Source organism: Sorex araneus, chromosome 2, assembly GCF_027595985.1.
Source record: "Sorex araneus isolate mSorAra2 chromosome 2, mSorAra2.pri, whole genome shotgun sequence".
Classification (NCBI taxonomy): domain Eukaryota; kingdom Metazoa; phylum Chordata; class Mammalia; order Eulipotyphla; family Soricidae; genus Sorex; species Sorex araneus.
The window spans coordinates 315,570,978-315,595,921 of record NC_073303.1 but is presented as its reverse complement, the minus strand read 5'-3'; the positions used below and the strand labels follow the sequence as shown (position 1 = coordinate 315,595,921).

The window sequence follows — 24,944 nt, the reverse complement described above, 5'->3', positions numbered from 1 at the left end:
AAAACAGTCATAGCTTTAAAGTAAATTATTCAAAAGGCACAAGAAGAGGAGAAAGGCAATATTAACTTATATAATATAAATTCAGTATCCTAGGAAGGTCTGACCTTGCAAATTAGCAGAGTCAGATTAAGGGAAAGCCGAGGATTAACTCTTTTGGGGAAGAGAGCATGGAGAAGTGATTATAGCTAAACAAAGGGATGGGAGAGATTCGGGAACACCTTGATGGGTGAGACTGGGGTAAGCCTAAACTCTGGGTAAAACCGGGACAAGCTACTTGTGGCAAGGAGGGAAAGGACAAAGTAATGTCATCCTACAAGGGGGGACCTGGGAGGTGAGGGGTGGGATGTATACTGTTTTTTTTATTGGTGGTGGAATATGGGCACTTGTGAAGGGATGGGTGTTTGAGCATTGTATAACTGAGACATAAGCCTGAGAACTTTGTAACTTTCCACATGGTGATTCAATAAAATAAATTTTAAACAAAAGTCACTTGTCAAGATGGCAGACTTGGGCTGGGATAGGTGGGTAAGAGAGATTATCTGGAAGCACTGGTGGAGGAGAAATTGGTGATGAAACAATGTATGTCAAAATCTCAACTATGTAAAACTTGGTAACTTACAATGCTTTAATAAAATAAAATTTGGAAAAAATATTAATGATATGTTCAAAATGACTTCTGGGAATTATGCTGTACACCTAGTTTTGATATCACAAAATAATATATCAAATTATTATGTTAATCTTAATTGTTGCAGTAAGACCTAAACAATATTCATTGAATAATTATGAGCATTATTATCTTATAATCTTCATGTTCTGAATTACATTAAAAAAGATAACATTAACAAGTAATTTTATACTGGAGCAATAGCATAGCATGTAGGGCATTTGTCTTGCATGCAGCTGACCTAGGTTCTATTTCTCCATCCCTCTCAGAGAGCCCAGCAATCTACCGAAAGTATCCCACCCACATGGCAGAGCCTGGCAGGCTCCCGTTTTGTATTTTTGGTATGCCAAAAACAGTAACAACAAATCTCACAACAGAGATGTTACTGGTGCCCGCTCAAGCAAATTGATGGACAATGGGAGGACAGTACTACAGTGCTACTACTTTTAATCAATGAAGTATATTCTCTAGAATTATGGTGTTTTCTTTTTAAAAATTATGGAAAGCTTAGATTAGTTTTTGAAATTAAAATTTGTTCTAACAATTTTTGAAGACTTTGATAGAATCACAGTAGGTGTTGGCTGGAAATTTTCTTCCAAATCACCACTACAATTATGGCAAGGCACAGCCCTTTTTAAAATCTACTTTTCCATGTTTTGGCTAACTATATGGATGTGTTTAGAGACTACGTGTGAAAATTCTCCATGTATATTATATAAAGCTAGTTATCATGTACTTAATTTGTGGGTAAAAGAGTAAATGAATGACTAAGCAGATCATCGTTTTAAAAATATATTTGTCTTTAATTTGACTAGCTAATTCATTGTAATTTCTGTTTGGTTGCTGAAAATTAATGTTAATTAAACAGCTATTTGTAATTATCCTCTTTCCTAAATAAAAGTATTATACTCTACAGCTTTTATATCAAGATTATATAGATAAAAAACCTTCTAATACATGAAATTATTATATGCACATATGTTACATATATCATTATTTAATATTTTATTTGTATTAATTAGCAATTCATTATCAATGATATGTTGATTTGTGACTATGTCGCAAATTGAGTAATTTGATTTTTATTTATGATGGCATAGTCAACTTTGATCAAGGAGTATTCTTGGGTCTATGCTCGGAGATCACTCCTGGTAAGTCTAGGGGACCATAATGGGTGCCAGGGATTGAACTTTGACCTGCATTTAAGGCAAGCCTCCTGTCAGTTTTGTTATCTCCAGACTCTTAAATTAGGTTACCTTAATGTAACACTGGATACAGCTTCTCGCAATAGTATGAATCAGTGAAGTTTTATTTCTATTGATTTACTTTTAAATCATAATAATAATTTTTCTCATTTAGAGAATATTTGAAACTTATAGCTATACTGCATAACATATAAACTGAAACTTCTTTATATAGAACATGTTTAAAATATATGGTTACACATATCCTTATTTATACATATTTAAAAATTACACACTGCAAAATGATATTTCATATAAGTTAGGTGAAAGGAGTAATAGGTACAACAATGACTAGATTATCTTTAATAAGATGAGTTCATATTCTAGTACAGGATGTAAGGAGAATATGCAGATATAAAATTGAATAAAGAACTCATTAAACATATAGTGGTCCTTTATATCAGAATTCAAATATATGTCCTTCTGTCTCTTTATCTTTTACAGAATACCTTATACTTTTCCAATATATTGGCTTTGACAAAGTTGTCTTAATTTGTGGCTATTTTAAAACCAGATACATTTTTAAGAATCAAAAATATGTATGGTTCAAGTTAATAAAGAAAATTATTCAAGTTTGTAAAAACAAAATTGAGACTAAAGTGTTTTGTATATTTTTAATTTCATAAGAACCCTTTTAAAAATCTCACTCTATATTAAAGTCTTCACCGATTTAGTTCATATTAAATTATTTCAAAAACACTTTTGTTTATAAATGAAATGAGTTTATAAAGTTGAAGCTCAATACCCATGATCCATAATTGGGTACTTTCTATGAACATAGGAACTGTATATGCATTACAACTGGTGGTAATTTTATCTATTTGGATCCTTCAGAAAAAAATGGTTTATTTCACTAAGAACCTATTTATCTAGTTATGTATACTTATTTTCCCTATAATAAAAATTATATTAAAAAAACACTTATTATTTTTCTTCTCAGTTGAACAATGTCTAGTTTTGCATAAGACTTATGCTTTTTGTGTTTAAATGTTAAAAGACTATTTCAGAGCAATATTTTATCAATCTACACTTGGAAAAGTATTTCCTACTTTATGTTGGCATAGGACAAATACAAACTCTATTTCTGAAACTAGCAATACAAAATTGATATACCAAGTTCCTGGAAACATTATGACATTTTTTAAATAGACAATTTTTGGTATTGATTTGTAATCTCTGTTGCAAATTTGAACACAAATAAAATAAATTTTTTATTTATTTTCACAAATAAAATAAAAGCATTACCACTGGAATTTAGAGTTAAGTAAAAACTTATAGCATTACTTTATTACTTTATTAAAAAAAAGTCAATGAGCATTAAAAGAATTGTGAATTCAAAACTCTGTTGCAAAAACAAAACAATAATATAATGATTAAAAAAAGAAATAAAATCACCAAATGAATGCATTGGTCCTCTAGAAAATTGATCCCAAGTGTCTTCTCTTTATCATGTGTTTTTTTTAGTGCTAACTCTTATCATTTAAGCCTTTGTGTATAGCACAGTGGGTAGGGCATTTTCCTTGCATGCACCAACCGGAGTTCAATTCCTCCATCCCTCTCGGAGAGCCTGGCAAGCTTCCTAGAGTGTCCCGCCTGCACAGCAGAGCCAGGCAAGCTCCCTGTGGCATATTTGATATGCCAAAAACAGTAACAACAAGTCTCACAATGGAGATGTTACTGGTGCCCACTCGAGCAAATCGATGAATAGTGGGACAACAGTGCTACAGTGCTATTGTCATGAAAAGGGAAAAGCTAGAGAGGTAGTACAATAGATAAGACCCCTCTTATGAGGCTGACCAGAGCTTGATCCCTGCCATCCCACATGGTCTCCCAAGCACCACCGTGAGTGATCCCTGAGCACAGAACCAGGAGAAAACCCATAGCACAGTTGGGTGTGACCCAAAAAACAAACAGAAAGTTATCTAAATCTTCCTACTTGATTAGAAATCACATGTCGCACATTGTTCAAAAATATATAATTAAGAAAAATAAATTTTTTCTAAAAGTTGTTGAGAATTCCATTGTCTAGTTGTACCATAATTTCTTTAACCAATTGTCTTTCCTCTGACACTTGTTTTTTTTCCAGAGTCTGGTTACTGTAAACAGTGCTGCAATAAACATACAAGTGCAGATGTCATTTCTTCTGTGTGTTTTTGCACTCCGGGAGTATATTTCCAGAAGTATATCTCTGGGTCATATAGAAACTCAATTTCTAGTATTTTTTGAGGAATTCCCATATTGTTTTCCAAAAAGACTGGACCAATTGGCTTTTTCACCAACAATGAATGAGAGTCCTTTTCTCCCCACATCTGCTCCAGCACTGGTTGTTTTTATTCTTTTTGATGTGTTTTAGTCTCTGTGGTATAAAGGGATATCTCACTGTTGTTTAGATTTACATCTCCCTGAGGATTAGCAATGTAGAGCATTTATTCATGTGCCTTTTGGCCATCTGTATTTCTTCTTTGATGAAGTTTCTTTTCATTATTTCTCCCCATTTTTTGATGAGGTTTGAGGGTTTTTTTCTTGCAAAGTTCTACCAGTGCCTTATATATCTTAGATATTAGCCCTTTATCTGATGGGTACTTAGTATATATATATATGTATATATATATATCTTAGTATATATATATGTATATTATCCAAATGTGTGGGCTGTCTCTGCATCTTGATCACAGTTTCTTTTGAAGTGCACACGATTCTTAGCTTAATACAGTTCCATTTGTTTAGTTTTGCTTTAGATTACATGATGTTTCATCTTTAAAGATGCCTTTAGCTTCTGTATCATGGAGGGTTCTATCTATGTTTTTCTCCATGTACCTTATGGATTCAAGTCTGATAACAAGGTCTTTAATCCATTTTGATCTGACTTTTTTGCCTGGCTTTAGACAGAAGGAAGTTCTTTTTTTTTTTTTTGCATGCAACTGTTCAATTTTTTCAGCACCACTTGTTGAAGAGACTTTTATTACTCCACTTCACGTTTCTTGCACCTTTACCCAAGATTAAGTAATCATATATTTGAGACCCTATGTCAGTATTTTTAACCATATTCCATTGGTTTGCGAGTCTGTCTCTCAGCACCTCCAAAAGAGGCAGGCTGGGGATGTGGCAGGAGGGATATGGGGATTATTGGTGGTGGGAAGTGTATAGTGGTGGGGGATGGCTGTGTGAACATTGTATGACTGAAATGCGATCAGGAAGCTTTGTAATCATATCTCACAATGAATCAATTAAAAATTTTAATAGAAGCAAAACTTGAATACCATACTTGCTTATTTACTACTGCTTTGCAGTTTGAAATTTTTTGAAATTGGGGATTGTGATGCCCTGCATGTGTTTTTCACAAAGATTTTCATGAAACTTGCTTATAAATGTATGGACATGGAGTGTATCAAGTTGAGTGAAATAAATGAAGGAGAAAGACAGAAATAGAATGACTGCACTCATCTGTGGGATATTTAACAAACAAACAAACAAAAACCAAGCAAACAGAAAACCGGAATCCGAGACTAACCCAAGGAAAGTAGAACGAAGGGCCAGGTCGAAAGGTCAACAGTTGAAAACTTGCCTCAAGGGCTGAGAGAAAGGGCAGTTGAGATAAAGAAGAAACCATTATGACAATGATGGTTGGAAGAGATTACTCTAGTTGGGAGATGTGTGCTAAAAGTGGGTAAAGGACCAAATGCAATGGCCTCTTAGTATCTGTATTGCAAACCATGGTCAACAAAAGGAAGCAGGCAGAGAGAGAGAGAGACAGAGAGACAGAGAAGAAAAATGCCTCCAAGAGAGGCAGGCTGTGAATGTGGCAGGAGGGATATGGGGGGATAATAGTATAGTGGTGGAGGGATGGGTGTTTGAATATTTTATGACTGTAATCCGGTCAGGAATCTTTGTAACTGTATTTCACAGTGATTCAATTAAAAAAATTAAAAAGAAGAAAAACATTTATTAAAACAATTAATATATTTTAGGCAGAGTCTCTTGGCCCCTCGCCTGGCTGTCTTCACTGGGGCCCCTCGAAGGGGGTGGGTTAAGTCTCCCTCCCTGTCCCAAGAGAGTACCAGCAGCCGAAGACCTCCGGAACCCAACCACAGCCACGCTCAAGGCCACTCTCCACACGCTTGGACGAGTCTCACGCTTGAAGGAACAGGCAGAGGAACCCATGTGTGCGAGACCCAGGGATGAGATCTACAAGCCTGCTAGGATCAGGATTGGGCTTCTTCCATCCAGATTTCCCATTTTCCAGTAGCTAGGCAGTCACACCCACAAACTGCCCCCAGCATCATATAATCCTATCAACAGCCAACATCTAGAGACTAAAACCAAGCTCCTGACATCGTAAACCCTGTTCTCCCTCTTGGAGAACCTGGCAAGCTACCAAGAGTTTCCTGCCCACACTGGAGAGTCTGGCAAGCTCCCTATGGCATATTCATATGCCAAATACAGAAACAATGATGGGTCTCATTCTCCTGACCCTGAAAGAGCCTCAAATGTGGCACCATTGGGAAGGACAAGTAAAGAGAGGCTGCTAAAATCTCAGGGCTAGGATTAATGGAGACGTTACTGGGCCCGCTTGAGCAAATCAATGATCAACGGGATGATCGTTATATCATGATAGTGATAGTGAATATATTTTAATTTCTTTAAGTCAGAGGGAGAAGCACAAGTACTGAATTTAATTATCCAATTGGTTATAAGAAAAAAAAAAGCAGGAAATAGACAATGTGACAAACTCTTTAAGTTTTGTTACAGAACTGAGATTGCCAGGCAGTGTGAGAACACGGGGCCTGGTGGTGGGTAGGGGAGTGGGTTAGAAGATAATATATGGACTTTGGTGGAATGAAACAGCACTTCATTGATTAAGAAATGGCAGTAAATTTTTGCATCAATACCATAAATATTAACACTTATGTCACCTACATAGTAAAGCATTAGTTATAGAAAGTATACTAAACATTTGATTAACTTGATTAAAAGAAATATAAAAGCTGAAGCGATACTATTTAAAATAAAATATTTTTTTAATTGCAGCAATAAACATTTATGGACCTGCACATGAGTCAGTGAAAACTTTTTATTTTTCAACACATTTATAATAGAAGACAGTATAAAATTATTGAATCAGGGTAAAGGGGATATCTCAAATGTGTTGAGTTCATGCTTTTCACATGTGGGGCTGAGGTTCAGCACTAAAACCACTTGGTCACCTACATGCACCACATAAGTGGCACTGAAAATACCAAGAGGTGTCCCCAAATATGAATCTAGTGCTCAAATAAAGTACACCACCACCAAACTATTCAATGAAACAATTTTTTTTTCATTCACTGTCACTGTCATCCCATTGTTCATCGATTCGTCTGAGCGGGCACCAGTAACATCTCTCATTGAGAGACTTATTGTTGCTGTTTTTGGCATATTCAATACGCACAGGTAGCTTGCCAGGCTCAGCCATGCGGGCTCGATACTCTCGGTAGCTTACCAGGCTCTCCAAGAGGGGCGGAGGAATAGAACTCGGGTCAGCCTCGTGAAAGGCAAATGCCCAACCGCTGTTATATCGCTCCAGCCCATTTTTTCATTAGAACACAGAAATAAAAAGATTGTCTTAAATGTATCCAGGTAAACATTTCTATATAGATGATGGAGTTGAGAGGGACAGGATGAGGGAGAGCAAGACTTCAAAACACACATATTTTGCTTTCTGATTATTTTTAAGAGAGTTCTGTGCAAGTTTGTAAACTATGATTTACATAGTTTTAAAGAGTAAAACTTTAAAACAATTTGCATTTTATTAAAAAGATATGTGAGTATTTGCTGTTCTGGGGTGGTGGATCTTTAGTGTTGCTGAGGGAACCAGAGACACTAAAGTATTAAGCTGAGAGATCTAAGACCTGAAGTCTTGTTGTCATGCTTTTGCATGCAGTGTGGTTCAGCTCCACTCTGCTCTGCATAGGAGTTCATCTTATACAGAAAAATCCAACTCAGGGCCTCTACACTATTTTGAACCATCTTTCTTCACCCAATGCAGCCTTATTCCTGGCTTTATACTCAGGAATGATTCTCGGTGGTGGTACAGGGGATGCTGTGGATTGAACCTCATTGGCTTCATGCAAGGCAAGTACATTACTACCTGTACTATTACTCTGGCCTAGAAATACAAATGTCTTATTTGAATATATATATATATGTACATACATATATATATATATACTTGGCCTTTACAGTTGATGCAAAGTTATGATACAGATTCATAGATTCATAAAAATGACTATGACAATTTTTGAAAGACAGATCAAATGCTGCTGAAATTTATATGAAGCGATAAAATCCCAGAAAAAGCTAAAGCAATCCTAAGGGAAGAAAAGGGGAAACTTCTCTTTACCAATTTAAAATTATACCACAGTGCTGTAGTAATCAAAGCAGACTTTAAAATAGAATTGAGAACCCTTAAACATATTTTCAGTTATATGGACAGCTAATCTTCAACTATAGATCAGTATATGAAATGGAGAAAGGAAGTATTTTCTACAAATGGTATTGGGGAAACTAGTAGGTCAAATGTAAAAAAACAAGGCCAGAACCCTCATGGTATAACATTCAGTCCATGCGTAATTGTCAATTCAAAATGTAATTAAGATCTAGATATTAAACCTGAATCCATAAATCATATCAAGACAAACATAGGCCAAACTATTGAATCTGGAGGTATCTTTTACATTACATTAGCCAAGAAAAGGAAGCAAAGACAAACAAATCGGATGCATCAGTCCAAGAAGTCTCTGCATTCCAAGGAAATGGTGACCAGAATAAAATGACACCTTATAGACTGGAAGAAAATATTTGCCCAGCACCAATTTGAAAAAAAGGTTAATGTCTGATACATATAAAATATTACTGTAGACTTTAATAGGAAAAAAAATAGCCAGAGAACCCCTTACTCTTGAGATTTCCTCCTGGTGCTTCTCTGTCACATATTCTAATCTGCTCTGTGGATATTTCTTAGTTGCCTGTTCTGTACTCATAGTAATTGGGTGCTTAATCTCTTTTCCACCATTTTAAAATATCATTGCAGTGGTCATTACACCTACCTTGATAGTCCTGAATAAAGTCTGTCTTACTATCTTTATTGTATTAACAATTTTCTATAATAATGTTGATTAATAATTAAATTATTGGATATTGTTTATTCATTGTGATACCATTAATGTGTGTTTCACTTCTTTTTTCTTCTTCCTTGCTTCTTCATTGTCACAGAAGTAAAATTTATTTTAAAATATTATCTTTTCTGTGCTTCTCTTGGTTTTATTTTGTTTCTTTACTTAGAGACCTTTACCTTAGAGACCTTCAGCCCATCTTACTTTACAATTTTTAAAACTTAATGATTGATAATAATTTGTATTTATCTGTAGGTGTTCAAGTAATATTTAATTACTTGTTATATGCCCATTGTCATCGGGAAGATGAATGTCACATAAAGAACTTGAGTTTTTGTTGTCTATCTCCTTTATCTATCTATCCTTTATCCTGGAGTGTGATAAAACATATTTTTCTTTTTCCCTCAGTTTCAGTAGCTTTCATGGTTTTTGCCATTTTTGTGTGTGATATTGCTAATGAAACAAAAATATCCTGGTTTTCTAAGAGTTACATATTTAGCTTTGTAAATTTATAGAAGTGCCACTTCATTAAATGGTCTTGATAAAATAAATTCAACATGGGTTCATTTATATTTTACCAGAAAAAGGAAAAGAAGTCTGTCCTGAAAGATTATTTTATTATCCGGTATGTTTATATGACCTACATGCTCCACATACCAAGAAGCCACTGGCTATCAACTATGCAATTTATTTCCAATGATTCTTACTTCATAAAGCAAAGAAATTTCTGGATATCTGCACTATCTGGAAGCATGATCTTCCATTAAAAACTTACAACCCGAATTGAACAATTATGCTTGAATAGATGTGGCTCACAGATGGCAATTTTTATCTTTGTCGTCTATGCACCAACACCCAACTACAATGAAGAAGAAATTGAGAAGTTCTACACGGAGCTAGAGAAGCTCTATAAAGACCACACCTTCTACAAGATCATTGTTCGTGATTTTAATGCCACGATAGGACCGAATAAAGAATAGCAAAGGTAAAAGATATTATGTATTATCCTAATAGCAGTGCTCCATAAAGTTATTAGTGGGTATATCAGGTGACTCTATATAGTACAGCCATAGAAGCACACATCTTGACACTTGTGCTCCCTCTGTCGTAGACTGTACTTTTGAGTTTGAAAGATTCACACAGGCCTGGCCTCTTTCTGCATTTAATGAATGACATTGCCAGGATTAAAACCACATAATCTCTTACTGAAGTTTTTATGATAATTTATCTTTTGAACTTCTTGTCTCTCATAACTCCCTTTGTTTGGCTTATCCAAAATAAGTTATTGGGGAAAAAGTGGGACTAGAGAGAGAGGCCAGCAGGTAGGGAGCTTGCTTGACATGAGCTGACCCAGGTTCAGTCCCCAGCACCACATCACTGTCACTGTAATCCCGTTGCTCATCGATTTGTTCGAGTGGGCACCGGTAATGTCTCTCATTGAGAAACTTATTGTTACTGTTTTGGGCATCTCCAATACACACGGGTAGCTTACCAGGCTCAGCCGTGCAGGCTCCATACTCTCAGTAGCTTGCCGGGCTCTCCAAGAGGGGTGGAGGAATAGAACACAGGTCGGCCGCGTGAAAGCCCAACCACTGTGCTATTGCTCCAGCCCAGCAGCACATCACTACAAGCAATATTTCTACACTGAAAAAAAGGTGGTAAAGGATAGAACTGAACTAAATGCAGTACTGCAGTACATAAAGGCACATGAAAAATTCTGTAATATTGTAATAAAATGTTGCTTCAGTACAAAATTAAGAAGATAAAGCAAAAAGTAGAGATAATTAAAATAATGATATTCTTAAAATATTTCAATGTAAGAACATGTTAAAAAAATTCCACAAATATTTTTCGAGTCAGATCCGTGCCAGGCTGTTTTTACTGGGGGTTTCCCGGGGGGCTAAGGGGGGACGAGTTCACATGAGTGAAGTTCCACGGAGCTGAGGTAATGCAGAACTTCTCCCGGAAGGGAGTATAAAAATAAGGCCCCCATACCCGTACAACCAGACTCCGCGCCATGTTGTTTTCACTTGGGGTGCCTTAGAGAGGGGCAGATGAGAGCCCTCCCCACCCCAAGGGACCCAGCCCCAGTAGCCGACCTCCACAACCCAACCACCGCCACACTCCAGCCTGCTTTCTGAGCTTTCCATATGAGTGAACATATTCCTAAACCACGTGGCCACTTTTGCAGCCACTCAACACATCCTAAGATACTCCCTACTCGTTTTCCATAATTAACACACCATATTTGATTGGAGGCAAGATGGCGCTAATACTGCCCAAACCCCTTGCACTCTTCCGAACCTGGCTCATCATCTCGCCTGAGACAACATGCTGCTCAGCACGCAAGGCATGGGACCTACACGTGTTCCCTGCTGGAACTCTACGCATGATTCCTGATGGAGATCACTGGCTGTTTTGCAAGACCATGGTGTTGGTGGGGCATGGAGAAACCACGGCAACCAACGAAGTGTTGCCACCTGCCCTGGCCGATCCAAGTTCCAGTGCCATCAGATATAGAGCTGTGGCAGCAGTGCACGCAGTGGCTCATCCACTGTGGGTGCTGTCAGCCAACCACCAGGTGACCTGGGACTCTGCACAGACCCTCCGTGATAGGGTCCTACTCTGCCAGCTGCTCAACAACCTCCAGGCACACTCCATCAACCTCAAGGAGATCAACCTGAGGCCGCAGATGTCCCAGGTGCTGCACAGAGACAAAGGCAGATGTGACTTTGTCAGTGTGCAGATCGTTACATGCTAGTCGACCAAAAGCTTACATTTCGTAGACTGGGAACACCTGTAAAGGCAATTAGAGGCCACCCCAAAAGCCTCCATCCCTCTCAGAGAGCCCCTCGAGCTACCCAGAGTATCCTGCCCACTCAGCAGAGCCTGGCAAGTTACCCATGGCGTACTCGATATGCCAAAAACAGTAATAATGACGGTCCTCATTCCCCTGATCCTGAAAGAACCTCTGGTACGCCATCAGGCTACACTAGCACGTGACAGGGACAAATGGAGATGTTACTGGCTCCTGCTTTAGCAAATCAATGAACAACGGGATGACAGTGATAGAGTGAAACAGTGATATACATTTCCATGTGCTTTATCTTTTTTCTTATCTAAAATCAAAGTAAATAATTTGTTAAAACTGAATTTTATAGTTTGTTTTTTAAGTCTCACAATGAGAGATGTTACTGGAGCCTGCTTGAACAAATCGATGAGCAATGGGATGACAGTGACAGTGACAGATAGGAGTTACTTTAATTTTTTTTGACAAACTCTTTTCCAGCCCCATCTTATATTATTTGTCTATTGTATTGCTTCTTCTTACTAGTAAACAGATGCAGATATTATTATGTTTAACCCCCTGTAATAGCAAGCATAATTATAATTCTCTAACTTTATAACATTATAACTCTTCTTTTTATAATGTTTATCTTTACTACTTTTTGAGAATTAATAAATTCTCTCTTGCAATTATTAAAGGTATGTAAACAGGAGATAATTTTTGCTCTTGATCTTACCTTTGAAAAATGAAAAAGTTATCTTTCTCCCTAATAGAATAAAGCCTTGCTGAAGTAATTATTTTAGAAGCAACGTTAGAGTATTTAAGTTAAATAGTAACTATTGTAACTAATTTTTACAACAATCATCAGAAAGTTCAATCTTTGAAATGGGAGACATAACAAATTTGAAACACTTGCCTACCTTATTTGTTTCTGAATTTTACAATTTAAAAATTTTTTAATTGGTTTTATTAAGGCATCATTGTTTAACAAAGTTGTCTATAATGGAGTTTTAGGCAACAGTTTCCAACCTCACCACCATGTCCTTCTCTATCAGTGTACCTATGTTCTCTCAAACTCCTATTCACCCTCTTTAACAGTCACACCTTAAAGCTTTGCTGTAGTGGGATTTTTTGTTTTGTCTTTTTTTTGTAGTTGTTGTTTTTAGGTTTTTAGGTTATACCAAACCGTAATCAGAATTTAATCTTGGCCCAACATTCAGGGGACCATATATGGAACCGGTGATCTAGTTGGCCACATTCAAGGCTACCGACTTAACTTCTAGCCCATCTCTATTGTCCTAGAATTTTACAAGCTATGAGTAGAAACAATACAAGAATACTTTTGAGAATTAAATGAGTATCCTAAAAAAAAGAAATACTAATCGACCAAAGCTTTCTTTTCCATCCAAAGTAACCGCTACCAATAGATTCTTTTGAAGTTGGTTTTAGACAGTACAAATAAGTTAATTAAAAGTGAATGATGATTAATTGAGTGTCCAAAGGAGTTATGTAAACCGGTAAATGCTGACATCTTGAACAAAAATAAAATGACAATATTATTTGAATAGTGGATTTTAATTTATATGTCAGGTATTATCGAAAGATTATACCTAAGCAGGATCCTGGAAAGTTCATCGTTTCACAATTAAAATTCTAATACTAAACTCTTAGTACTTCAGATATTGGTTAAGTTATGATTTCAAAATCATGTTACTGAGGAGGTGGGGTCAAGATGGAGGTGAAGGGATACTGCTGAAAAGCACTGTGGAATGAAATGATTATAACTAGCAATTCTTATTTTTTCAATTAACAATACAATTAGCTCTGTAAGAGTCCACAAAGGAAAAAGGATGTACCAACTCCAAACTCCTTCTGGAGCAACCCAGAAAGCTGCCCACAAGAACAAAAGAAAGTAAGTGAACTACCCATACCTCTTGGGAATATTTTTTAAATTTTTATTTATTTATTTGATGAATCATAGTTACACTTACAAACTTTTGTGCTTATGTTTGAGTCATATAATGATCGAGTGCCCATCCCTCCACCAATGCCCATTCTTCACCACCAATGATCCCCGTATCTTTCCCACCACCCCCACCCTATCTCCCATCCCCACTCCGCCTCTGTGTCAGGGCATTCCCATTTTGCTGTCTCTCCTTATGGGTGTTATGGTTTGCAATAGAAGTCTCCTACGGTGTCTTTTCCATTTCTTTAAAATTTCCCAAGAGGATAGCAATTCAATACCTCTTGGGAAATTATAAAGAAACGGAACAGACACTTTGGAAACACACAGGGGCTAAACTCTGTACTATGAAGAGCAGTTTAACTGTGGGCTATGTCACTCCTGTGGGCCTTCAGCTCTCCAATAGCACAAAGCTTAGTCAAGAAACAGATAAAGTGCCTGGCAGAACTCTGAAAAGGATCAGAAACACAGTAACTGCTGTGGACAGACTTTCTGAGGAGCATTTGAGGCCAAGATTTCTGATACTAGGTGGCACCAGAGGATAATAAAAGGTACTACCCAAGTCACCTCTATTCCCATCATTAATGCCAAAATCCTAGACCAGTGGTATCAAAATTCAATGAACCCTGGAAAACTCAAACTTTGTACTGAGCAACTAAAGTGAAAATGATTAAACTAAAAACTACAAAATTGGAATCCCACCTAGTAGCCCTGGATGGGATAACCTTCATCCATAGCAATCATAATGAAAAAGCAACAGATTAGAAGTCCACGAAGCTCAATTATAACAGCGCTCAATAATTTCATAATTCTGTACCAGCATCAATGAGTTCTATAACCTCTCAAATGTGGATTTTAGAGATTACAGAATTGCGATTTAATAAAATTAACAAAATTGTGATACAAGCAGTCACAAGAATTTATGAGAGGAAAAAATGAGAAATGTGAAAATTTCATCCAGAAATGAGAAAACTAAAGAACATGTGTGGCAAAAAACGAAAAACCTCAGTTTAATGCCTCAGCAGCATAGTGACATCGACTGAGGACAGAATCAGTGACCTCCATGTTTTATCACTGTCTTCTCATTGTTCATCGATTTACTCGAGCGGGCACCAGTAACCTCTCTATTACTACACTCAGCCCTGAGATTTTAGTAGCCTCTCCTTACAGTCTTTCCCAACAATTGGAGGCTCTTTCAGGGTCAAGGGAATGAGACCTATTGTTACTGTTTTTGGCATATTGGATACGCCATGGGTAGCTTTCCAGGCTCTGCCATGCGGGCAGGATATTCTCGGTAGCTTGCCAGGCTCTCCAAGAGGTATGTATTTATCTTTTACTGTATTGGGGATATAAATACGCCATGGGTTGCTTGCAAGGCTCTCCTGTGCAGGCATAGACTCTTGGAAGCTTGTCAGGTTCTCCAAGAGGGAGAACAATGTTCCCCTGCCGCTGTGCGTTTTGCAGCTGTGAGCTTCCGGGAGCTTGGTTTTATAGTCTCTGGATGTTGGCTGTTGGTGGGATTACACGGCGCTGAGGGAAGTTTGTGAGTGTGGCTGCCAAGCTACTGGAAAATAGGGGGTCTGGGCTCAGAAGGCTCAATTCATGTTTTATAAACAGGAAATCTCCAAGAAACATCAGAAGTTGAAAAAAACTGAAGAAAAATGAGCAATATAGCGAATAATTATGCGACTAGGTCAAGAAGAATGATGTAAAAATGACAGCAGTGCCTTTGGAACAGAATGGAGAGACCAATGAACTGCAAGTTAAAGAAATCATAAATATTTCACATAATTGAGGAATATATTATCCCAGTTCTATACATTCAAAGTTTCAGCCAAAAAAACCCAAATCAGAATATTTCTAAGGCACATTGTGATCAAAAAGTACAAAGCAAATTCACAGATGAAATGGTGGAAGTAGAAAATTCAAAGAATGAGCTTACATAAAAAATTTTATATAATATTCTTATATTTATCAAATAAGACTCTATTAGACATGAGAGAATGGTGGAAAAACAGAAAAAAAAGAACTCAGTGAAATTCACACCTCACCAATTTGCTCTGTCCAGCTAGATATTCAGATTTGAAAGAAGGATCCAAACCTTCATGGACAAGGGTAACTTAGGAATTTCATAATTTTAAACCAGTTGTGCAAGAAGCATTAAAGGACCTTCTGTGAAAGACAAAAATAATTTCACAAACACTCATAGTTTCCAGAAAATGATAGCAATAAATTTCTTCATTTCAATTGTTATCTTAATGTCAATGACCTAAACTCTCCAAACAACAGTTCCTGACAGGCAAGATAAATCAGAAAACTGAACCAAATTGCTGGTCGCCTTGCCAAACGTGATGCAGAAAAATAGTAAACACAGGCTCAAAGGCTGTAACTAACCTTACAGGCTAACAATGGCTTGAAAATGACTGGACAGGTCACACTTATGCCAATTAACATAGATTTCAAATGAAAAATATAATTATAAGCACAGGGTGGTTGTTACTTAGTGACCAAAGTTTTGCTACATCAACGAGAACTTAGATTTCTAAACATAAACACAATTAATAGTGGTCCATCAAGATAGTTAAGGTAACTAATAACTAATAAACCTGAGGAAAATATTGACAGAAACATCAATAAGAGATTTTTAACACTCATCGACCTATACTATATAAATCATATACCAAAAACCTCAATGCAAAAATACTGACTATAAAGTAAGAAATTGAAGAGAAGGGGCTCAAAGACATGGAAGTTCTTCATTATCCTTCTCCTTCCCCCTTCCCCAATGAGATTCTGAGATGACCACACATCCATCCACTGTTTACTTAAGCTCCCACATGGCCATGATCCAGAGACACACAAATGAATCTTGGACCCGAGCAACTTGTGGCAGCGATTTCTTCAGACCTTAATCATTAAAATCTAAGAATTTCTAGAGTGCACGACTGATTATATCTATAATAAGGAGTACAGAACACATTGTCTTGCATTGCATTTTTGGCAGATATGAGGGGTGGTAGGACTGATCTCAGCATACAAAAGCAACAAAAGTAGAGGAGTATTTTGCAAATTTCTGCCACATAAGCAAGAGGAGGTGTGGAATTGGAGGGGGCACATTGGGGATTTGGGTGGTGGAAAAGGTGCACTGGTGAAGGAATGGGTGTTTGATGAATGTATGATCGAAGTTCAAATGTGGAACTTTTGTTACTGTACCACACAGTGAATTAGAAAAAAATTGAAAAAATTGAAAAAGAACAGCTTAAGCTACTAGAAAAAGGCTAACTGAAGAATCTCAAAATTTTTATAGGGGGAAAATAATAAAACGGTGAGTGGAATGGAAATCAATTAAGTGGAAATAAACAAGAAAACAAAAAATAATCCAAGATCAATAAAATTAAAATATTATTTTTGAATAATAAAGGTCAACAAAACATTAACTAGGATGATAAAGGAGAGAATTCTTTCAAAGCATAAAATCATTAATAAAAAGAAGACATATTACAATGCATACTAACCAAACAGAATCAAGGGATCATCAGGAAAGTACTATGAAAAAGTCTATGTCACAAAATTAAAGTACATAAATGAAATTGATAAAGTCTTGTGATCATATGACTTGTAAAACTAAATAAAGAGAGAACTGAATACCTGAACAGATTAATCAATAAAATCAATACGGTAATCAAATATTCCCAAAATACAAAAATCCAGGTACAGATGGTTTAGTATGAGTTCTTTCAAATGCTCAAAAAAGAACTACTTCATCATTCTCAAACTCAGCCAGAAAGTAAACATCAAAAAGCAAAAACTAAATCAGAATTTCTCATAAAGTATTTCCATAAGACAAGCATTCTAATACAAAAGCAGACAGAAATATCACAATAAGGAAAATTTAAACCAATTCATTGATGAACACAAATTAAATATTATACAACAAAATATTAGCAAATAAAATCCAACAACATGTTAAAAATACCATATACCATGGTTACTAGAATTTTTCTCAGGGATCAAAAGATGGTTTAATATATGAAAGTCAATCAACAATACATTATATCAATACAAGAAAAAATTAAAATCATATGACCATCACAATAGAGGCCAAAGTCCGAGCAGTGATGCCCACACAGCACTGCTGCCACCATGACAATAGCTGAACTCAACAGCTACAATCAGAATCTCTGCAGTCATCCCAGTTCTATAGATCATAAAGTTTCTGGAATATGCAGCCACATATGAGATCTCACAGCATCTACAAATCCTACTGTGCTGAAATTCCATTAGGAATACACCAAATTGGATGAGAAAGTAAGATAGATGCCAACTAAACTCAACAATCAAAAACAATAAAACAAAAGGCTAAGCTAGTAATGGAAAGTAGTAATCCTTAGTAATCCTCAGACAAAGATTAACAACCACACAGTGAGATATAAAAATTTACACAATTTTTTTTTACTTAATTACTTTTTATTATTCCTTTAGCCATTTTGCTGTAAGAAGCAACGTAAAACAAATTAATATCTGCCTACTAAAAGGTCAGAATTTGGGGGTGGTTGGGAAAATAGGGACAATGATGGAGAGAAGGTCACTTGGGTAGTGAGACTGGTATTAAAACATAAAAGCCCATAATAAGTGTATTATGAACAATTTTTCAAACCATGGTGTTTAAATAATGTTAAAAATATGAGGTCATACTAAGATAAAAGGAGAGCATCAAACTATAATCCTAATGATACACTATTTATGTATTTACTGCATATATACAATGACACATCATTAAGATAGTTTACAAAATTAACTTTAATAATATATCGAATATATATGCTTTGATGTTTATTTTAAATATTTCAAAAAAATCTGTACTTAAAAATAAAATATTTAAACAATTTCGCTCCCCCTACTTTTTAATTATGGTACCATGATATGCAATACTGTCAATGAGAATTTCACTCTAACACTACATCGACCAGGAGAATGCCCAATTACTTCCACCAGCGTGGATTAATTCCTTCCCCAACATCCCCAGATAACCCTTTAGTCTTTTATTCAGAATGACTTTCAAATTCCTTTTGGATATTTTTTGTTTCCTTACTATATAAATTTATATCTCACATATAAGATAGATCATTCTGTATCTTCCCCTCTTCTTTGAACTTTATGAAGCACACGATGCTCTAATTTAATCCATGTAGTGACAAGTAACAAGATTTTATCTAATATTACATCTGTATCTTATTACATTATCGAAGTGTACTACAACGTCTTTATCCATTCATCCATAGTTGGATATTTCGGTTGTTTCTATTCATGCTATTTCACTAAGTTCTGCAATGAATATTTGTTTTTCACAGTCTTTTTGAATTCCTTTTTGAGTTTTGGAGGTAGATAACAAGAAGTGATACAGCTCTTTACTTTATATTGGAGTTCTAATCTACTGTTTTGAGAAATTTCTACAATCATTTTCAGAGAAATTAAAACAGATTACATTCTCAACAACAGTGAATAAAGATTTTATCCTTAACAGGATCCTATGAGTACTGGATGTTTCTAGTCTTTTTGATATCTATCATTCTCACTGGTGTGAGATAATATCTCATTCTGCTTTGCAAAATAAACTCAAGATTAAAAAGGACATTTACATGTGGAAGAAAACACTGGCACATAATATATCAAATAATTGGCTAACATAAACATTTTATGAAGTGTTCATTGAGTTAAACAATAAAATAATCCAGTAACCTTCTCAAAAAGTGGGGAGAGGAAATAGAGACACATTTCTAAGATTACAGTATAAGTAGTAGGTATAATATCTAATGTCACATTTTCATCTACTAGTAAAGAAATAGGAATTCAAATAAAATTTTACAAAAAAATGCAAGCTAGTTTTATCATATTAGTAAACAATAGGTATCATTACTTTATATTTTCAATAGGACATTTCACAATGTATAATGGAATCACTTACAAATATGCATAATATCATATATATAAGTATTAACATTTTTATTTTAAAGCATAATGTTGAATCAAGAATTACTTATGTTAGCTGCCCTCATCCAGCCTGCTCCTGGGACCTTGAGCACCCCAGCCGTCCCTCTCCCCCGGGTCTGCCGCCCTAGTGGCCGCCACACCGCCCCCAATTACCGCAGCCTTTCTCTCTTCTTTCTGGCACAGGTGTGTGCTATTGTGGGGAAATAGGCATGGACTAATTGTCAGGGGGCATGGCCTAGGCAAAAGTGGGCATGGCCTCTTTTCGGGACAGCTGCCGCTAATGGGGATGCAGATATTATTCTAAGACCCATTAATGGGATGTTTCATCTCAGCCTTCATTACCTATGTCATGTCCAAGAGTAACATCCTAGCTATCCGTCAACAGTAGGACAATAAAAAACAAGACTTCTCATAAGGATTAGAGGAACATCTGAGTGGGAGGCCATGATCTAGAAAGGGAAAATAAAAAGGCTAGCACCATTGACCGAGCCCATCCAGAATCCATTTTTGCAACAAGAGGGAACAGGGATACTGATCTTAAAGGTCCCTCTTCCATATGACCACAACAACATGAAAAACAGTGAAAATCCCAATCACAAAGAGAGGACGATGAAAGGAGTCCACAAACCTCAATAGGCATTTCCTGTAAACTTCAGCTCTCTGATGAAGAATTCAGAGTTGAAATTCTCAAGATGCTCAATTAATTCAATGCAAAGATTGACAACTTAAAGGAGATCTGACAGAAACAGTACAACAGACAGCCGACAAAATATGGGAAGAAATGAGAGCAGAAAAAAAAATCTACAAAAAGAAATGAAGGAATTGGTAGATGAAATAAAAATCTATGTGGCTGCTCTCAACAATAGAATGACTGCAGTGGAAGACAGAATCAGTGAGCTTGAAGATCGGCTGCAATAAGCTTACAGACAAAAACAAACAATGGGAAGAGACCTCAAAAGAGCTCCAGGGCAAATCAGAGTCCTAGAGGATGATTTCAAGAGGAACAACATTAGAATCATTGGAATACCAGAAAGACAGGGAACCAACCCCAAGGAAAAAACCACAGTTAAACAAATCATTGCTGAAAAGTTCCCAGAGATGGACAATGCAGGCATCCAGATTTAAGGGGACCGAAGGGTGTCAGCTAAAAGAGACCCTAACAGAAAAACCCCAAGTCATATCATAGTTAGAATGATGGACATCATGGATAGAGACACTATACTGCAAGCAGCAAGGTCGAAGAAGGAAATCACATACAAAGGAGCACCCATTAGAGTCACAGCAGACCTATCAGAGGAAACCCTTCAAGCCTGAAGGCAATGGTGAAATATAGTGAAAAAACTCAATGAAATGAATGCTTCACCAAGAATACTTTATTTGGTTAAACTCTTATTCAAACTCGAAGGAATGATACACTATTTTGGGCATAAACAGCAGCTCAGAAACTTCATAGACTCAAAACCAAAACTCAAAGAAGCAGTAAAGGGGCTATTGTAAGACAAGAAGAACCCCTACAAGCACAAGAAACCCTTACACAAAGATGGTGCAAAATCCCATAACAATAATCTCTCTTAATGTCAATGGTCTAAATTCACCAATTAAGAGAAACAGAGTGGAAAAATGGATTCAGAGACTGAACCGAACATTCTCTGCTTGCAAGAAACGCATCTGAATAACCAGAACAAACACAGACTCAGACTCAAAGCATGGAAAACAATCCTGCAAACAAACAACTCTCACAAAAAAAAACTGGGCTGGCATTACTAGTATCAGACAACATAGATTTCAGGTTGAAAAGATTAGAAAGGATAGAGAAGGCCATTTTTTATTAATCAAGGGATATGTAAAGCAGGAAGAAATCACACTTTTAAATGTGTACACACTCAAGGAGGGACAAGCCAAATTCCTACAACTGCTAACAGACCTTAAGAAGGAAATCTCGAGCAACACAATAGTAATTGGAGATTTCAACACAGTCCTATCTCCCCTGGATAGATCAAGAAGATTAAAACCCACCAAAGAAATACTGGCTTTGAAGGAAGAAATAGAAGAGATAGGGATAATAGATCCATACAGGGCTTTATATCGCCAAAAAAGGGAATACACATTCTTTTCCAGTGCACATGGAACATATTGCAGAATAGACCATGTGCTGGGCCACACATCATACCTCAAGAGAGTAAGGAAGATAGACTTTGTATCAGCTATCTTTTCAGACTATTATGCACTGAAGATAGAAGTTAATAACACACAGAAAACCAAATCAAACACCTGGAAATTAAACAACTTGATGTTGAACAATGAGTGGGTCAGAAAGGAAATCAAGGAAGAAATCAAAAGGAACCTGAAAACAAATCAGAATGAAGACACAAGCTACCAGAACCTGTGGGATGCAGCTAAAGCCCTGTTAAAGGGAAAATTTATAGGTCTGCAAGCTTTCCTCAGGAAGGAAGAAAGGACCCACATAAATAACTTGAATTCACAGCTTAAGATTTTAGAAAAGGACAACAGTTCAAACCAGGCAGAAGAAAAGTGAAAATAAAACCAAAAGACATCTGAAAGATCAATGAAACCAAGAGCTGGTTCTTCGAGAAAGTAAACAAGATTTATATACTATTAGCAAGACTCACAAAGAAAGACACAGAGAGAACCCTTATAAACAGAATCAGAAACAAAAAGGGGGACAACACAACATAAACCAAAGAAATTCAAAAGATTATCAGAGACTACTTTAAAAATCTGAATGCCACGAAACAAGAGAACCTAAAAATGAATAAATTCCTGAACTCTTACAATCTCCCAACACTGAATCAAGAAGAGCAAGAATACCTGAACAATCCTATTAATATCAAGGAAATTGAAGCTGTAATCAAAAGTCTTCCCAAAACCAAAAGCCCAGTTCCAGACGGATTCACTAGTGAATTCTTCCAAACATTTAAAGAGGATGTGTTACCAGTTCCTCTCAAGCTTTTCCAAAAAATTGAAAAACCGAACCCCTCCCAAACAGTTTTACGAGGCTCATATCTCCCTAATACCAAAAGCAAACAGACACCACACAAAAAAGAAAACTACAGGCCAATATCCCTGATGAATACAGATGCAAAGATTCTCAACAAAATATTAGCTAACAGAATTCAACAACTCATCAAAAAGATCATACACCAGGACCAAGTGGGATTCATCCTGGGGATGCAAGAGTGGCTTAACATTCAGAAATCAATCAGCATAATCCATCATATCAACAAAAGAAAGGATAAAAACCATATGATCATATCAATAGATGAAGAGAAAGAATTTGAAAAGATCCAGCACCAGTTTATGATGAAAACTCTCGCCAAAATGGGTATAGAAGGGACCTTCCTCAAAATAGTCAAAGCCGTTTATCATAAGCCTATGGCAATCATCATACTCAATGGGGAAAAACTAAGAGCCTTCCCTCTGAGAACAGGGATGAGACAAGGATGCCCACTCTCTCCTCTTCTGTTCAATATAGTACTTGAAGTACTCGCAATAGCATTAGGCAAGAAAAAGATATTAAGGGCATTCAGGTAGGAAAGGAAGAAATCAAAATCTCAGTATTTGCAGACTATATGATACTATACGTAGAGAACCTTAAAACCTCTACCAAGAAACTCTTAGAAACAATACACTTGTATAGTAAAGTTGAAGGGTATAATATCAACACCCCAAAGTCCATGGCTTTTCTATATGCACTTAATGAGAAAGAAGAAAGAGACATAATAAAAGCAATCCCGTTCACTATGTGCCTATAACGATCAAATACCTTGGAATCAACTTAAATAAGAAGGTAAATGAGTTGTATAATGAAAACTACAAAACGCTACTTCAGGAAATAAAGGAGGAAACAAGGAAATGGAAAGATATCCCCTGATCATGGATTGGAAGAATTAATATTATCAAAGTGGCAATACTACCCACAGCATTGTACAAATTCAATGCAATCCTTATAAAGATACTCTTGACATTTTTCAAAGAAATGGAATAAGCACTCCTGAAATTCATATGGAACAATGAGCCGTCACGAATAGCTAAATCAATTCTTGGGAAAAAGAAAATGGGAGGAATCAATCTCCCCAACTTCAAACTTTACTACAAAGCGGTAATAATTAAAACAGCATGGTACTGGAACAAAGGCAAAGCTGCAGACCAATGGAACAGGGTTGAATAGTCTGACACACCACCCCGAATATATGATCATCTAATCTTTGATAAGGGAGCAAGAAATGTGAAGTGGAGCTGGAAAGCATGTTTAACAAATTGCGCTTGCAAAACTGGACAGCTATATGCAAAAAATGGACTCGGATCTCCACTTATCACCATGTACAAAAGCCAGATCAAAATGGATTAAAGACCTCAACATCAGACCACAATCCCGAAGTTACATTGAAGACAAGGTCGGCAAAACCCTCCACGACATTGAAGCCAACGGTAATCTTCAAATCTGACATGCCACAGGCCAAGCAAGTGAAAACAGAGATAAATAAATGGGACTACCTTAAACCAAGAAGCTTTTGCACCTCAAAAGATACAGGGACCACAATACAAAGACAGCCTACAGAATGGAAAGGTATATTTACCGAATACCCATCCGATAATGGGTTGATATCTAGGATAAACAATGCACAGGTTGAACTCCACAAGAAGAAATCTACCGACCTGATCAATAAATGGGGTGATGAAATCAACAGAAACTTCCCTAATGAAGAAATCTGAATGGCTGAGAGGCACATGAGAAAATGCTCGACATCACTAATCATCATGGAGATGCAGATCAAAATAACAATGAGATACCATCTCACACCAGAGACTGGCTCACATCTCAAAAAACAAAAGCAACCGGTGTTGGCATGGATGTGGGGAGAAAAGGACCCTTCTTCACTGCTGGTGGGAATGACGACTTGTTCAGTCCTTTTGGAAAACAGTATGGACGATTCTCAAAAATTTAGAAATTATGCTCCCATTTGACCCAGCCATGCCATTCCTGGGAATATATCCCGGAGAGGCAAAATGGTATAGTAGACATGGCATTTGCATTTATATGTTCATTGTAGCACTGTTTACAATAGCCACAATCTGGAAAATACCCAAGTGTCCAAGAACAGATGACTGGTTAAAGAAA

The 24,944-nt window shown here is 36.5% G+C and overlaps 1 long non-coding RNA gene across 2 annotated transcripts in view; it reads left to right on the top strand.

The window, feature by feature from the left end:
* LOC129402482 (uncharacterized) overlaps positions 1-24,944 on the top strand; it is a 176,908-nt gene that overhangs the window by 128,407 nt on the left and 23,557 nt on the right. The window contains exon 5 of one of the 2 annotated variants that reach the window (XR_008628673.1): positions 7,937-8,022. The exons of the other annotated variant lie outside the window; for it this stretch is intronic. This is a non-coding gene — a long non-coding RNA (uncharacterized LOC129402482). Of the gene's footprint in view, positions 1-7,936; positions 8,023-24,944 lie in introns of those variants that run through there. 2 annotated transcript variants of the gene reach the window in all.